Source organism: Aedes albopictus, chromosome 2 (genome assembly GCF_035046485.1).
Source record: "Aedes albopictus strain Foshan chromosome 2, AalbF5, whole genome shotgun sequence".
NCBI classification, from domain to species: domain Eukaryota; kingdom Metazoa; phylum Arthropoda; class Insecta; order Diptera; family Culicidae; genus Aedes; species Aedes albopictus.
Window position 1 is genome coordinate 371,570,469 of NC_085137.1, and position 15,717 is coordinate 371,586,185.

Here is a 15,717-nt window from a genome sequence, read left to right on the forward strand (position 1 = left end):
GAAATCTCCTAAAATCCTTAAAAATTTTTCCAAGTTCTCAGCTTTCCTCATTTTGCCCCTAGCATTTCATAAAAATTCAAAGTTTCCTTATGAACCCCCAACATTCCTTAAAATTAAACTCGAAATCTCCTTAAATCCTTAAAACTTTTTCCAAATTCTCATCTCTCCTCATTTTGCCCCTAGCATTTGATAAAAATCCAAAATTTCCTCAGGATTCCCCAACATTCTATGAAAAGAACCTCGATATCTCCTAAAATCCCTAAAACTTTTTCCAAATTCCCAGCTTTCCTCATACTGCCCCTAGCATTTCATAAAAATCCAAAGTTTCTTTATAAATCCCCAACATTTAAGGAATTTACCTCGAAATCTCTTAAAATCCTTAAAACTTTTTCCAAGTTCTCAGATTTTCTCATTTTGCCCCAGGAATCCCCAACATTCCATAAAAAAGGTCGATATCTCCTAGAATCCCTAAAACTTTTTCCAAGTTCTCAGCTTTCCTCATTTTGCCCCTAGCATTTTATAAAAATCCAAAGTTTCCTTATGAATCCTCAACATTCCTTAAAATAAACCTCGAAATCTCCTAAAATCCTTAAAACTTTTTCCAAGTTCTCAGCTTTCTCATTTTGCCCCTAGCATTTCATATAAATTCAAAGTTTCCTTATGAACCCCCAACATTCCTTAAAATTAAACTCGAAATCTCCTTAAATCCTTAAAACTTTTTCCAAATTCTCATCTCTCCTCATTTTGCCCCTAGCATTTCATAAAAATCCATAGTTTCCTTATGAATCCTCAACATTCCATAAAATAAACCTCGAAATCTCCTAAAATCCTTAAAACTTTTTCCAAGTTCTCAGCTTTCCTCATACTGCCCCTAGCATTTCATAAAAACTCAAAGTTTCCCTTATGAATTCCCAACATTCCTTTAAATTAAACTCGAAATCTCCTAAAATCATTAAAACTTTTTCCAAATTCTCATCTCTCCTCATTTTGCCCCTAGCATTTGATAAAAATCCAAAGTTTCTTCAGGATTCCCCAACATTCCTTAATATTAAACTCGAAATCTCTTAAAATCCTTAAAACATTTTCCAAATTCTCAGCTTTCCTCATTTTCCTCCTAGCATTTCATTAAAATCCAAAGTTTCCTCAGGAATCCGCAACATTCCATAAAAAAGGTCGATATCTCCTAGAATCCCTTAAACTTTTTCCTAGCTCTCAAGTCTCCTCATTTTGCCCCTAGCATTTGATAAAAAAACCAAAGTATCTTCAGGATTCCCCAACATTCAATGAAAAGAACCTCGATATCTCCTAGAATCCCTAAAACTTTTTCCAAGTTCTCAGCTTTCCTCATTTTTCCCCTAGCATTTCATAAAAATCCAAAGTTTTCTTATGAATCCTCAACATTCCTTAAAATAAACCCCGAAATCTCCTAAAATCCTTAAAACTTTTTCCAAGTTCTCAGCTTTCCTCATTTTGCCCCTAGCATTTCATACAAATTCAAAGTTTCCTTATGAACCCCCAACATTCCTTAAAATTAAACTCGAAATCTCCTTAAATCCTTGAAGCTTTTTCCAAATTCTCATCTCTCCTCATTTTGCCCCTAGCATTTCATAAAAATTCATAGTTTCTTCAGGATTCCCCAACATTCAATGAAAAGAACCTCGATATCTCCTAGAATCCCTAAAACTTTTTCCAAGTTCTCAGCTTTCCTCATTTTGCCCCTAGCATTTCATAAAAATCCAAAGTTTTCTTATGAATCCTCAACATTCCTTAAAATAAACCTCGAAATCTCCTAAAATCCTTAAAACTTTTTCCAAGTTCTCAGCTTTCCTCATTTTGCCCCTAGCATTTCATAAAAATTCAAAGTTTCCTTATGAACCCCCAACATTCCTTAAAATTAAACTCGAAATCTCCTTAAATCCTTAAAACTTTTTCCAAATTCTCATCTCTCCTCATTTTGCCCCTAGCATTTGATAAAAATCCAAAATTTCCTCAGGATTCCCCAACATTCTATGAAAAGAACCTCGATATCTCCTAAAATCCCTAAAACTTTTTCCAAATTCCCAGCTTTCCTCATACTGCCCCTAGCATTTCATAAAAATCCAAAGTTTCTTTATAAATCCCCAACATTTAAGGAATTTACCTCGAAATCTCTTAAAATCCTTAAAACTTTTTCCAAGTTCTCAGATTTTCTCATTTTGCCCCAGGAATCCCCAACATTCCATAAAAAAGGTCGATATCTCCTAGAATCCCTAAAACTTTTTCCAAGTTCTCTGCTTTCCTCATTTTGCCCCTAGCATTTTATAAAAATCCAAAGTTTCCTTATGAATGCTCAACATTCCTTAAAATAAACCTCGAAATCTCCTAAAATCCTTAAAACTTTTTCCAAGTTCTCAGCTTTCCTCATTTTGCCCCTAGCATTTCATATAAATTCAAAGTTTCCTTATGAACCCCCAACATTCCTTAAAATTAAACTCGAAATCTCCTTAAATCCTTAAAACTTTTTCCAAATTCTCATCTCTCCTCATTTTGCCCCTAGCATTTCATAAAAATCCATAGTTTCCTTATGAATCCTCAACATTCCATAAAATAAACCTCGAAATCTCCTAAAATCCTTAAAACTTTTTCCAAGTTCTCAGCTTTCCTCATACTGCCCCTAGCATTTCATAAAAACTCAAAGTTTCCCTTATGAATTCCCAACATTCCTTTAAATTAAACTCGAAATCTCCTAAAATCATTAAAACTTTTTCCAAATTCTCATCTCTCCTCATTTTGCCCCTAGCATTTGATAAAAATCCAAAGTTTCTTCAGGATTCCCCAACATTCCTTAATATTAAACTCGAAATCTCTTAAAATCCTTAAAACATTTTCCAAATTCTCAGCTTTCCTCATTTTCCTCCTAGCATTTCATTAAAATCCAAAGTTTCCTCAGGAATCCGCAACATTCCATAAAAAAGGTCGATATCTCCTAGAATCCCTTAAACTTTTTCCTAGCTCTCAAGTCTCCTCATTTTGCCCCTAGCATTTGATAAAAAAACCAAAGTATCTTCAGGATTCCCCAACATTCAATGAAAAGAACCTCGATATCTCCTAGAATCCCTAAAACTTTTTCCAAGTTCTCAGCTTTCCTCATTTTTCCCCTAGCATTTCATAAAAATCCAAAGTTTTCTTATGAATCCTCAACATTCCTTAAAATAAACCCCGAAATCTCCTAAAATCCTTAAAACTTTTTCCAAGTTCTCAGCTTTCCTCATTTTGCCCCTAGCATTTCATACAAATTCAAAGTTTCCTTATGAACCCCCAACATTCCTTAAAATTAAACTCGAAATCTCCTTAAATCCTTAAAACTTTTTCCAAATTCTCATCTCTCCTCATTTTGCCCCTAGCATTTGATAAAAATCCAAAATTTCCTCAGGATTCCCCAACATTCTATGAAAAGAACCTCGATATCTCCTAAAATCCCTAAAACTTTTTCCAAATTCCCAGCTTTCCTCATACTGCCCCTAGCATTTCATAAAAATCCAAAGTTTCTTTATAAATCCCCAACATTTAAGGAATTTACCTCGAAATCTCTTAAAATCCTTAAAACTTTTTCCAAGTTCTCAGATTTTCTCATTTTGCCCCAGGAATCCCCAACATTCCATAAAAAAGGTCGATATCTCCTAGAATCCCTAAAACTTTTTCCAAGTTCTCTGCTTTCCTCATTTTGCCCCTAGCATTTTATAAAAATCCAAAGTTTCCTTATGAATGCTCAACATTCCTTAAAATAAACCTCGAAATCTCCTAAAATCCTTAAAACTTTTTCCAAGTTCTCAGCTTTCCTCATTTTGCCCCTAGCATTTCATATAAATTCAAAGTTTCCTTATGAACCCCCAACATTCCTTAAAATTAAACTCGAAATCTCCTTAAATCCTTAAAACTTTTTCCAAATTCTCATCTCTCCTCATTTTGCCCCTAGCATTTCATAAAAATCCATAGTTTCCTTATGAATCCTCAACATTCCATAAAATAAACCTCGAAATCTCCTAAAATCCTTAAAACTTTTTCCAAGTTCTCAGCTTTCCTCATACTGCCCCTAGCATTTCATAAAAACTCAAAGTTTCCCTTATGAATTCCCAACATTCCTTTAAATTAAACTCGAAATCTCCTAAAATCATTAAAACTTTTTCCAAATTCTCATCTCTCCTCATTTTGCCCCTAGCATTTGATAAAAATCCAAAGTTTCTTCAGGATTCCCCAACATTCAATGAAAAGAACCTCGATATCTCCTAGAATCCCTAAAACTTTTTCCAAGTTCTCAGCTTTCCTCATTTTGCCCCTAGCATTTCATAAAAATCCAAGGTTTTCTTATGAATCCTACACGTTCCTTAAAATGAACCTCGAAATCTCTTGAAATCCTTAAAACATTTTCCAAATTCTCAGCTTTCCTCATTTTCCTCCTAGCATTTCATAAAAATCCAAAGTTACTTTATAAATCCCCAACATTTAAGGAATTTACCTCGAAATCTCTTAAAATCCTTAAAACTTTTTCCAGCATTTGAAAAAAAAAACAAAGTTTCCTTATGATTCCTCAAAATTCCTTAAAATAAACCTCGAAATCTCCTAAAATCCTTAAAACTTTTTCCAAGTTCTCAGCTTTCCTCATTTTGCCCCTAGCATGTCATAAAAAATCAAAGTTTCCTTATGAACCCTCAACATTCCTTAAAATTAAATTCGAAATCTCCTAAAACCCTTAAAACTTTTTCCAAATTCTTATCTCTCCTCATTTTGCCCCTAGCATTTGATAAAAATCCAAAGTTTCCTCAGGATTCCCCAACATTCCATGTAAAGAACCTCGATATCTCCTAGAATCCCTAAAACTTTTTCCAAGTTCTCAGCTTTCCTCATTTTGGCCATAGAATTTCATAAAAATCCAAAGTTTCCTTTAGAATCCCCAACATTCCTAAATATTAAACTCGAAATCTCCTAAAACCCTTAAAACTTTTTCCAAATTCTTATCTCTCCTCATTTTGCCCCTAGCATTTGATAAAAAAACCAAAGTATCTTCAGGATTCCCCAACATTCCATGAAAAGAACCTCGATATCTCCTAGAATCCCTAAAACTTTTTCCAAGTTCTCAGCTTTCCTCATTTTGCCCCTAGCATTTCATAAAAATCCAAAGTTTTCTTATGAATCCTCAACATTCCTTAAAATAAACCTCGAAATCTCCTAAAATCCTTAAAACTTTTTCCAAATTCTCATCTCTCCTCATTTTGCCCCTAGCATTTGATAAAAATCCAAAGTTTCTTCAGGATTCCCCAACATTCAATGAAAAGAACCTCGATATCTCCTAGAATCCCTAAAACTTTTTCCAAGTTCTCAGCTTTCCTCATTTTGCCCCTAGCATTTCATAAAAATCCAAAGTTTTCTTATGAATCCTCAACATTCCTTAAAATAAACCTCGAAATCTCCTAAAATCCTTAAAACTTTTTCCAAGTTCTCAACTTTCCTCATTTTGCCCCTAGCATTTCATCAAAATTCAAAGTTTCCTTATGAACCCCCAACATTCCTTAAAATTAAACTCGAAATCTCCTTAAATCCTTAAAACTTTTTCCAAATTCTCATCTCTCCTCATTTTGCCCCTAGCATTTGATAAAAATCCAAAATTTCCTCAGGATTCCCCAACATTCTATGAAAAGAACCTCGATATCTCCTAAAATCCCTAAAACTTTTTCCAAATTCCCAGCTTTCCTCATACTGCCCCTAGCATTTCATAAAAATCCAAAGTTTCTTTATAAATCCCCAACATTTAAGGAATTTACCTCGAAATCTCTTAAAATCCTTAAAACTTTTTCCAAGTTCTCAGATTTTCTCATTTTGCCCCAGGAATCCCCAACATTCCATAAAAAAGGTCGATATCTCCTAGAATCCCTAAAACTTTTTCCAAGTTCTCAGCTTTCCTCATTTTGCCCCTAGCATTTTATAAAAATCCAAAGTTTCCTTATGAATCCTCAACATTCCTTAAAATAAACCTCGAAATCTCCTAAAATCCTTAAAACTTTTTCCAAGTTCTCAGCTTTCCTCATTTTGCCCCTAGCATTTCATATAAATTCAAAGTTTCCTTATGAACCCCCAACATTCCTTAAAATTAAACTCGAAATCTCCTTAAATCCTTAAAACTTTTTCCAAATTCTCATCTCTCCTCATTTTGCCCCTAGCATTTCATAAAAATCCATAGTTTCCTTATGAATCCTCAACATTCCATAAAATAAACCTCGAAATCTCCTAAAATCCTTAAAACTTTTTCCAAGTTCTCAGCTTTCCTCATACTGCCCCTAGCATTTCATAAAAACTCAAAGTTTCCCTTATGAATTCCCAACATTCCTTTAAATTAAACTCGAAATCTCCTAAAATCATTAAAACTTTTTCCAAATTCTCATCTCTCCTCATTTTGCCCCTAGCATTTGATAAAAATCCAAAGTTTCTTCAGGATTCCCCAACATTCAATGAAAAGAACCTCGATATCTCCTAGAATCCATAAACCTTTTTCCCAGTTCTCAGCTTTCCTCATAATGCCACTAGCATTTGATGAAATCCAAAGTTTCTTTAGGAATTCCCTACATCCCTTGAAATGTAGCTCAAACTCTCCTGATATCATTAAATTCTTAAAAACTTCCCAGCCTTTTCCTGACGGCTCCCAGTAACTTCAAAAGTCCTAAAATGCCTTTTGAATGCACCCGAAATCTTCCAAAAATCCCTTAAAATCTCAAAGATCCCAGCCATTTTCAAACTGACGCCATACAAACCCCACTTCCCCCATAATTCCATGAAACTACTAATAAATCCATAAAACTCTTTTCAACATTAAAGCTTTTTTAAACTGTCAACAGTATGTTTTAAAAATCCAAGCAATTTAAAAATGCTTCCTAACATCTGCTAAAAATTCCTAAAACAATTTACCGTCATACCGTATAATTCCGAATTTACCGACCCTTTTCAAACTGTCCCCGTATCGCATAAAAATCCTAACTTATTCTTCAAATCCCCAGTACATTTGGAATGCTCCTCGACATCTTTTAAACATCCATTAAACTCTCAAAGGATCCCAGCTTTTTAAAACTGCATGAATCGTCTTAAACGAACAAAAAAAATAGAAATCTCAACAGTCACTTGAAATTTGTCCCGACATGAAAATCCTTTCAACTCGTTTCAACATTTCAGCCTTTTTCAAACTACCTTCAGTATTTCATAAAAACACTGAAGTTTCCTTAGAAACCCCCGGCATCCGCTGGGATGCACCCCATCTCCCAAAAAATCCTCAAAACTATTCCCAGCCTTTTCAAACTGCCCCAAGTTACAGTATCTCATAAAAATCCCAACATGGTCTTAGAAATTCCCAACATCCCCTGGAATGCACCCTGAAATTTTCTTAAAATCCATTTAACCCTTTACAACATCCCATCCTCTTTCAAATTGCCCCCAGTATTATTTGTTCCCAAGAATAAAATGATAAATTTGAGCAAAATGTTTTTGATTTCTCACAAATTTGTGAAAAAATACTAATCAAACTCGGCAGCGCACACCACCCCACCCGATCAGCACCGCAGTATGACTGCGAGTGCGAGGAATCCAAAAACGGCAATGGATTTTAAACACCCCGCGTTGCTCGTTCACCATTTGCTCTCCTCTCACCAGTCTCACCAGTCCACCACGGCCGTCATTAGTACTGTTGCGGCTAGCACAAAGTTGCTACAATTATGTGCGCTTCCTTTGCCACACAGTCGCCGCGCCACCGATTTCTCCCTAGCGGGGATTCGATGCGGCTTTCTAAGCCACGCGCATTACTCGCATGTACGATAACCACGGCGATGAGCTATTTACATACTACGCCAACTTTCCGCACGAACGACAAACCCGCTCAGATTGGTGCAATGTTTATCATACATGATTACACATAGCACCAATCTGAGTGAGTTGGTTGGTCGTGTGACAACCGTTCGATTGGTGTGCGGGTTGGCCTCCGCTTCTCTTGCCTGCCTTTCGGGAGAGTACGTCTGAGTACCAAAAGGGAAGTGCTGCCAAAGCACGGTTCAGTGAAATCGGTGCGATGATTTTCGCAATTCGATGATTTTTCTACACAACTTTTAATTAACTTTTGTGGCTAAACTAGAAATTATTCAATGTTGGTCCCAAAGAGAGATTGTTAGATAATTTCATAAACAACCTTTTGTAGAAGAACACTTTTCAAGTTATGTTTATTTCCCTATAAATAACATCAATAATAGCTAAAAAAGAAGCTGTTTTGTGGGCTTACACCACAAACATTTCAAAATTTATGAATGAAAAAGACTTTTGATTAAGTTTTTGTCCAAGAAGCATAAATTCCCAAAGGTTCAAGCTTTCGATTCATAAAAAAACTTTTGTGTTTTGATCAAAGATCGCTGAGTTACAGGTCTTTGAAATTTGGCATTTTTAAAAACATCGAATTATGAATAACTCACTTAGCAGTGATTTCCGACCCCATGTTCCTTGGGCACTTTTTCATGACTCGAGGTCCTCTAGCTACCCCTAAAATATGTACAGTCAGGAAGCAAACACCCTGTATTTTTTACCCTATTCCTGTCATTTGTCAAACCCTTCAAACAATCTGCTGTACAGCTGTGTTTCAAATATTTTTCTATGAATGGACTCTTATTCTCGGTAGATCCATCATAGTAGATTCCAAATCTGGCCTTGAATCTCTTAACAAAGTGCGTTTTTACAAACTGGACTAAATTTTGTAAATTGAGACACAAATCTCCATGCACCAATAAACGCCTAAAAGTATGCAATGCCCTTTTAATTTCATGTAGATAAATCTGTGTTATTCTAAATTTGTTAATACAATAAAACAATAAAAAACAATAAAAAATACCCAAAAAAAAAGAAAACTCACCATGAATAGCATGCAATCATATGTTGATGTACCGTTTACAAAGATATTGATTTTTGACAGCTAAATTCACTGTGTTTTTCACTCAGTACTCCACAAACTCATTTTCATATGTAAAATTTAGTAAAAAAACAATGTTTTGATATAAAAAATCTCTGATATTTTTCACAAGGCTTCTCTCATCATGTTCATATTCCTAAGATTTCAATCTGTGATATTTTTGTAAGATTTGATGTGTTTTTCAGGCCACTATCAAAGTTATCCCAAAATGAAAATCTGATTTTCGCTCATATGGAAAACTCAAAGTCATCCAAAATATTAAAAACCATCAAATCTTTCAATTGCAATTGATACCCCAGTACTTGTTTTAAAAATACAAAAGTAAGGAAAATACTGTTACATGGAAAAATATTCAGAAAATTCGCTGAAAAACTGTCAAAGTCACCCCATTTTACGGTACGTATTTCGACCTCTTCTGTAAGGTAGGTAATCTTCAGTGTCTCGTACTTGACTCGACGTTTGAATTTAAGTTAGCATGCCATTTAAAACGTTCTCACGTCTTTCATAAAAGAGGCTTATTCTGCAGAAAAGTGATGTTTAAAGGACCTCCGTTTAACCTGATGGACAGTCGCAATTTCGTCTGTTTTGATGCAGGAATTTAAAAATAGGAAAATCCGACGATGGCTTACCAAGTACATGGCCGAGTCGCCTCTCTGCGCAAGCTTAGGCCGCCATCGATCATCGGCCATTTGCTTGATGATAGCATCTTGCCGTACTAGCATTTCCATGTAAGGTGCCTGTGCCAGCGCCTGTGCCTGTGCGTGGGCCTGCGCTACGGCCTCCGCTTGCGGAGAGGGCGCCACTGCGCCGGCATTCGGTGGTAGGGAAGCCGAAATCCTAGCCAGGAAATTCTATTTAAACATTTTTGAATAGTTAATATAAATATAATTTAGAAATACTCTACATTTAGATTTATTATAATCTTCTTTTTAAAAGGGGATTGCCAAACAATAAACAAATTCAGGCAACTGTGTCGCAAAGACAACACTAAGTTTAGCTAAGTTGCAATGAAAGCGAAGAGCCAGAAAAAAGATATTCATATTGGTATGATGTCTTAGTATTATAACAGCTTGATCATTTGCACATACCAAGGAAGAAATTATGGTAACAGTGGTCAAAAGAGAGAATAAGTTGAAGAATGTGTTCAAAACTGAATGAATTTATGTTTTGCACAAACATTAATAAATGTGACAAAAAAACTTCTATCTTCAATCTTCATTCAAACTAACGGGTTTAGAAAGCTATACAAAAAGTTCATCGCGTTTTTTCGTTTAACTCTTCTCAAGAAAGTTAACTCAAGTGATTAAAAATCTACATTGCTTTTGTTTCTAAATGTTTTTCAAACATTAAATTGTCAGTTGCAATTGATTTTTTTCCATTATATTTATTTTCAATAGGTACCGTAATACGGGGTATCATTGATCAGCGGGGTAACATTGATCGGCTTGACCGACCTCATGAAATGTACAAACAAACATTTTACAATGAATCGGTTTCTACTTTCGAATGGTATATCGTAACCTGTTATTATTTAGCTATCAAATGACATGTAATTCATGAAAATTGAATTACATAAACATTGAAATAAATCTCTTTTTCCAAAACTGTGGTTCGTAACAGAATGAGATACATTGTCAAACATTCATACTTGGCATGAATACTAGATACAATATGAGATTCGAAATCACTGTATTACTTCCATATGGTCGGTGTTAAGTCAGAGGGGACCAAGTAACAAAATTGACGAAAATTAGATTTTTAGGGCATTTGATTAAGAATTACTTAAGCTACTTGGAACGTTCACCCAATTTTATTAATGTTCCAATTAAAGAGAGTTAGAGCACAATTTTCTTTTGATTGAACTGCAAAAATCGATAATAGTGTGCAGTCAGAGTGAACCATATGCTTGATGTCAAGAGAGTTGAAAAAATGTGTATTGGTTAAAATCCAATAAATAAAATAGTTTATCATCAAAATGTGATACGTTTCTAAATCGTATGACTCCCTAACGCATTTTCTGATGATGATTGATCAAGAAAGCACGTGAAATTCCATTTTATTATGTTCAATATCGTATTTTACAGATCATCGTATTGAAGCATATTGTGGCATTTCGCGTGCAGACAGAGTAGACCATGTGACTCTAAGAAAAATAGTTGAAATTACCATATTCTTCGTAATATTTTCCAAATCAAAATATGTTTGTTTAGTAGCTGTTGAGCATCATACTGAAATGTAACAATACCCGTTTCATGAAGAAATTGATTTTACCGATTGTTTGAGAATTGTGTACTTGGTTCACTCTGTCTGAACGAATTTTTGAAATATTCCAGACCTCTGAATAAATTATTATGAACTGTGTAACTACATTATTTCAAAAACGTACCGAACTATGAAAAAACATTCAAAAGTTGTTGGCTTTGAAATGTTCAAGATAAGAATTCTTAAATAGCTCATTTATTGACTACTATGTGATATTGAACTGTTGTACTTGGTCCACTCTGACTGAACATAAAAATTGAAAATGGTTATCAACAGTGTAATAACAGAAATATCAAATTTCAAACATCCTGCTCGCATTATACACCACTCCTATTAACTGTTGTCCTACTTGTGCATTATTTTTTCATCAAATATGTAAAAACTTGAGTGTGAACTGTAATTGGTTGAAGATTTTCCAAAAACCGCTCAGTCAGAGTGGACTAAGTACAATCAATTACTTAGCAATTTCTCGGTTTCATGCTTTATTTTACGTTTTTTTTCGCGATCAATACAGAGCGATGCTGCGATGAATAGTTATTAAGATTTATGGCAAAAAATCAAGAACATTTGTTGAAAAACTCAAAACTTATAGAGTTGCAAACTTCAAAGCCGTTTTTCTAGAAATTAAGTAAAAGACACATGGTCCTCTCTGACTTAACGCCGACCATATGATATCCAGGAGTTGGATTAAATAAATGAAGCTTTTATGAAAGTGCTCTTTTTCAATAAAATATACGATTTTTGAAAGAAAGCATTAAATTTCTTAAGCCATTGCCTACCTTTAGGCGTTATTCGCTGTTTAGAGGATTTTATACTTTAAATAACTTAAAAAGTACATAACTTGTAACAATTTGGACAACATATTCGAAATCAGCGACCTCGAATTTAGTAAGTAAGGGTATTTTCTACACAAACGAACATTGATCACTGACATGACCAGTGTTACCCCAAATCAACAAAATCAAAAATGAGATTAAAAAGCCAATTAGGCTTTTAAACATGTTTAAAAGTTTTACAATAGTTTTACGAGTAGCTTAACACATACTCAGAGGGCCAGTACTTGTTTTAAAAATATAAAATATGTAACGTTTGCTTCAAGAAAGATCGGAAATTCTGATCAATGTTACCGTAATCCGGGGTATCATTGATCAGCGGGGTAACATTGATCGGCTTGATCCACCTCAGGAAATGTTCAAACAAGCATTTTACATTAAATCAGTTTCTGCTATCGAATGGTATATCGTAATATGCTATCATTTAGCTATTAAATGACATGCAATTCATGAAAATTGAATTTCATAAACATTGAAATAAATCGATTTTTCCATAACTGTGTATCGTAACGCAATGAGATACATTGTCAAACATTCATGCTTGGCGTGAATATTAGATACAATATGAGGTTTAAAAACACTGTATTACTTCAATATGATATCCTAGAGTTGGATTTGATAAACGAAACATTTATGAAAATGCTCTTTTTCAGTAAAATATACGATTAATTAAAAGTCGGCTATACTTTTAATAAATCGGCACGGTAAAGGCTGGGTATGCTGCGCAATTCAGATCCCTTTGTGATCCACTAGCCTCTGCCCAGCAACTCCTATCCCTACCTCCACGCGGTACCGGCCGGAAACTATGAGCAATCTTAGGGAAGATCGGGTAACCAACCCCGGTGGGAACTTTGGTCGTAGGCTGACAGGGAAGGGGGGGTTTGCTTCGGCAAACCTGAGCGTCTGTTCTCCAGGAGGAGCGGCTCACAACAGCGTCTGATCCCCATGTTAGGGGCGGCTGATCTACGTCCGAGTGCCAGGGTAGGACTCTAAGCTCAACTGTGCACTATGGTCCTCCGGAAAGTAGGGGGTTGGTGTCAGGCCCTACGGGCCAGCCGTAAAAGAAAACATTGTAACGGAAAATCAGCAACAGAATAATACGAACCGAGACCAACGGCAACGACCCCAGCGAACAAAAAGGACTTGCGATTGGAAACTCGGTACGTGGAACTGCCGATCTCTCAACTTCATTGGGAGCACCCGCATACTCGCCGATCTACTGAAGGACCGCGGGTTCGGCATCGTAGCGCTGCAGGAGGTGTGTTGGACAGGATCCATGATGCGAACGTTTAGAGGTAATCATACCATCTACCAGAGCTGCGGCAACACACGCGAGCTGGGAACAGCTTTCATCGTGATGGGTGATATGCAGAAGCGCGTGATCGGTTGGTGGCCGATTGACGAAAGTGCAGGTTGAGGATCAAGGGCCGATTCTTCAACTTTAGCATAATAAACGTACACAGCCCACACTGCGGAAGTACTGATGATGACAAGGACGCATTTCACGCGCAACTCGAACGCGAGTACGATCGCTGCCCAAGCCACGACGTCAAGATCATCATAGGTGATTTGAACGCTCAGGTAGGGCAGGAGGAAGAATTCAGACCGACGATTGGTAAGTTCAGCGCCCACCAGCAGACGAACGAAAACGGCCTACGACTCATTGATTTCGCCGCCTCCAAAAATATGGCCATACGTAGCACCTTTTTCCAACACAGCCTCCCTTATCGTTACACCTGGAGATCACCACAGCAGACGGAATCTCAAATCGACCACGTTCTGATTGACGGACGGCACTTCTCCGATATTAGCGACGTCAGGACCTATCGTGGCGCCAACATCGACTCCGACCACTATCTGGTGATGGTCAAACTGCGCCCAAAACTCTCCGTCATCAACAATGTACGATACCGGCGACCGCCACGGTACAACCTAGAGCGATTGAAGCAACCGGATGTCGCCTCAGCATACGCGCAGAATCTCGAGGCCGCGTTGCCAGACGAGGCCGAGCTCGATGAGTCCCTCCTAGAGGACTGCTGGAGTACAGTGAAAGCAGCCATCAACGACGCAGCCGAGAGCACCATCGGGTACGTGGAACGGAATTGACGGAACGAATGGTTCGACGAAGAGTGCAGAGCGGTTTTGAAGGAGAAGAATGCAGCGAGGGAGGTAATGTTGCAGCAAGGGACTCGACAGAACGTGGAACGTTACAAACAGAAGCGGAAACAGCAGACCCGCCTCTTTCGGGAGAAAAAGCGCCGCCTGGAAGAAGCGGAGTGTGAAGAAATGAAACTGCTGTGCCGCTCACAAGAAACACGGAAGTTCTATCAGAAGCTCAACGCATCCCGCAACGGCTTCGTGCCGCGAGCCGAAATATGCAGGGATAAAGACGGAGGCCTCTTGACGGACGGACGTGAGGTGATCGAAAGGTGGAAGCAGCACTTCGATCAGCACCTGAACGGCGTGGAGAACGTAGGCACGGGAGCCCACGGCAACGGAAGGAACGACGACGCCAGTGCAGCGGAGGACGGAAATGAATCAACTCCCACGCTGAGGGAAGTTAAGGATGCCATTCACCAGCTCAAAACCAACAAAGCAGCTGGTAAGGATGGTATCGCAGCAGAACTCATCAAGATGGGCCCAGAAAAGTTGGCCACCTGTCTGCATCGGCTGATAGTCAGGATCTGGGAAACCGAACAGCTACCGGAGGAGTGGAAGGAAGGGGTAATCTGCCCCATTCACAAGAAAGGCGACCATTTGGAATGTGAGAACTTCAGGGCGATCACTATTTTGAATGCTGCCTACAAAGTGCTATCCCAGATCATCTTCCGTCGTCTGTCACCTAAAACAAACGAATTCGTGGGAAGTTATCAAGCCGGCTTCATCGACGGCCGGTCGACAACGCACCAGATCTTTACCGTACGGCAAATCCTCCAGAAATGCCGTGAATACCAGGTCCCAACGCATCACCTGTTCATTGACTTCAAAGCGGCATACGACAGTATCGACCGCGCAGAGCTATGGAGAATCATGGACGAAAACGGCTTTCCTGGGAAGCTGACTAGACTGATTAAAGCAACGATGGACGGTGTGCAAAACTGCGTAAGGGTTTCGGGTGAACTATCCAGTTTATTCGAATCTCGCCGGGGACTGCGACAAGGTGATGGACTCTCATGCCTAATCTTCAACATCGCTCTGGAAGGTGTGATGCGACGAGCCGGGCTCAACAGCCGGGGAACGATTTTCACAAAATCCGGACAATTTGTGTGCTTTGCGGACGACATGGACATTATTGCCAGAACATTTGGAACGGTGGCAGAGCTGTACACCCGCCTGAAACGCGAAGCAGCAAAGGTCGGACTGGTGGTGAATGCCTCAAAAACAAAGTACATGCTGGTAGGCGAAACCGAAAACGACCGGATCCGTCTGGGTAGTAATGTTACGATAGACGGGGATACTTTCGAGGTGGTGGAGGAATTCGTCTACCTCGGATCCTTACTGACGGCTGACAACAACGTGAGCCGTGAAATCCGGAGGCGCATCATCAGCGGAAGTCGGGCCTACTACGGGCTCCAGAAGAAACTGCGGTCGGAAAAGATTCACCCACGCACCAAATGCACCATGTACAAAACGCTAATAAGACCAGTGATCCTC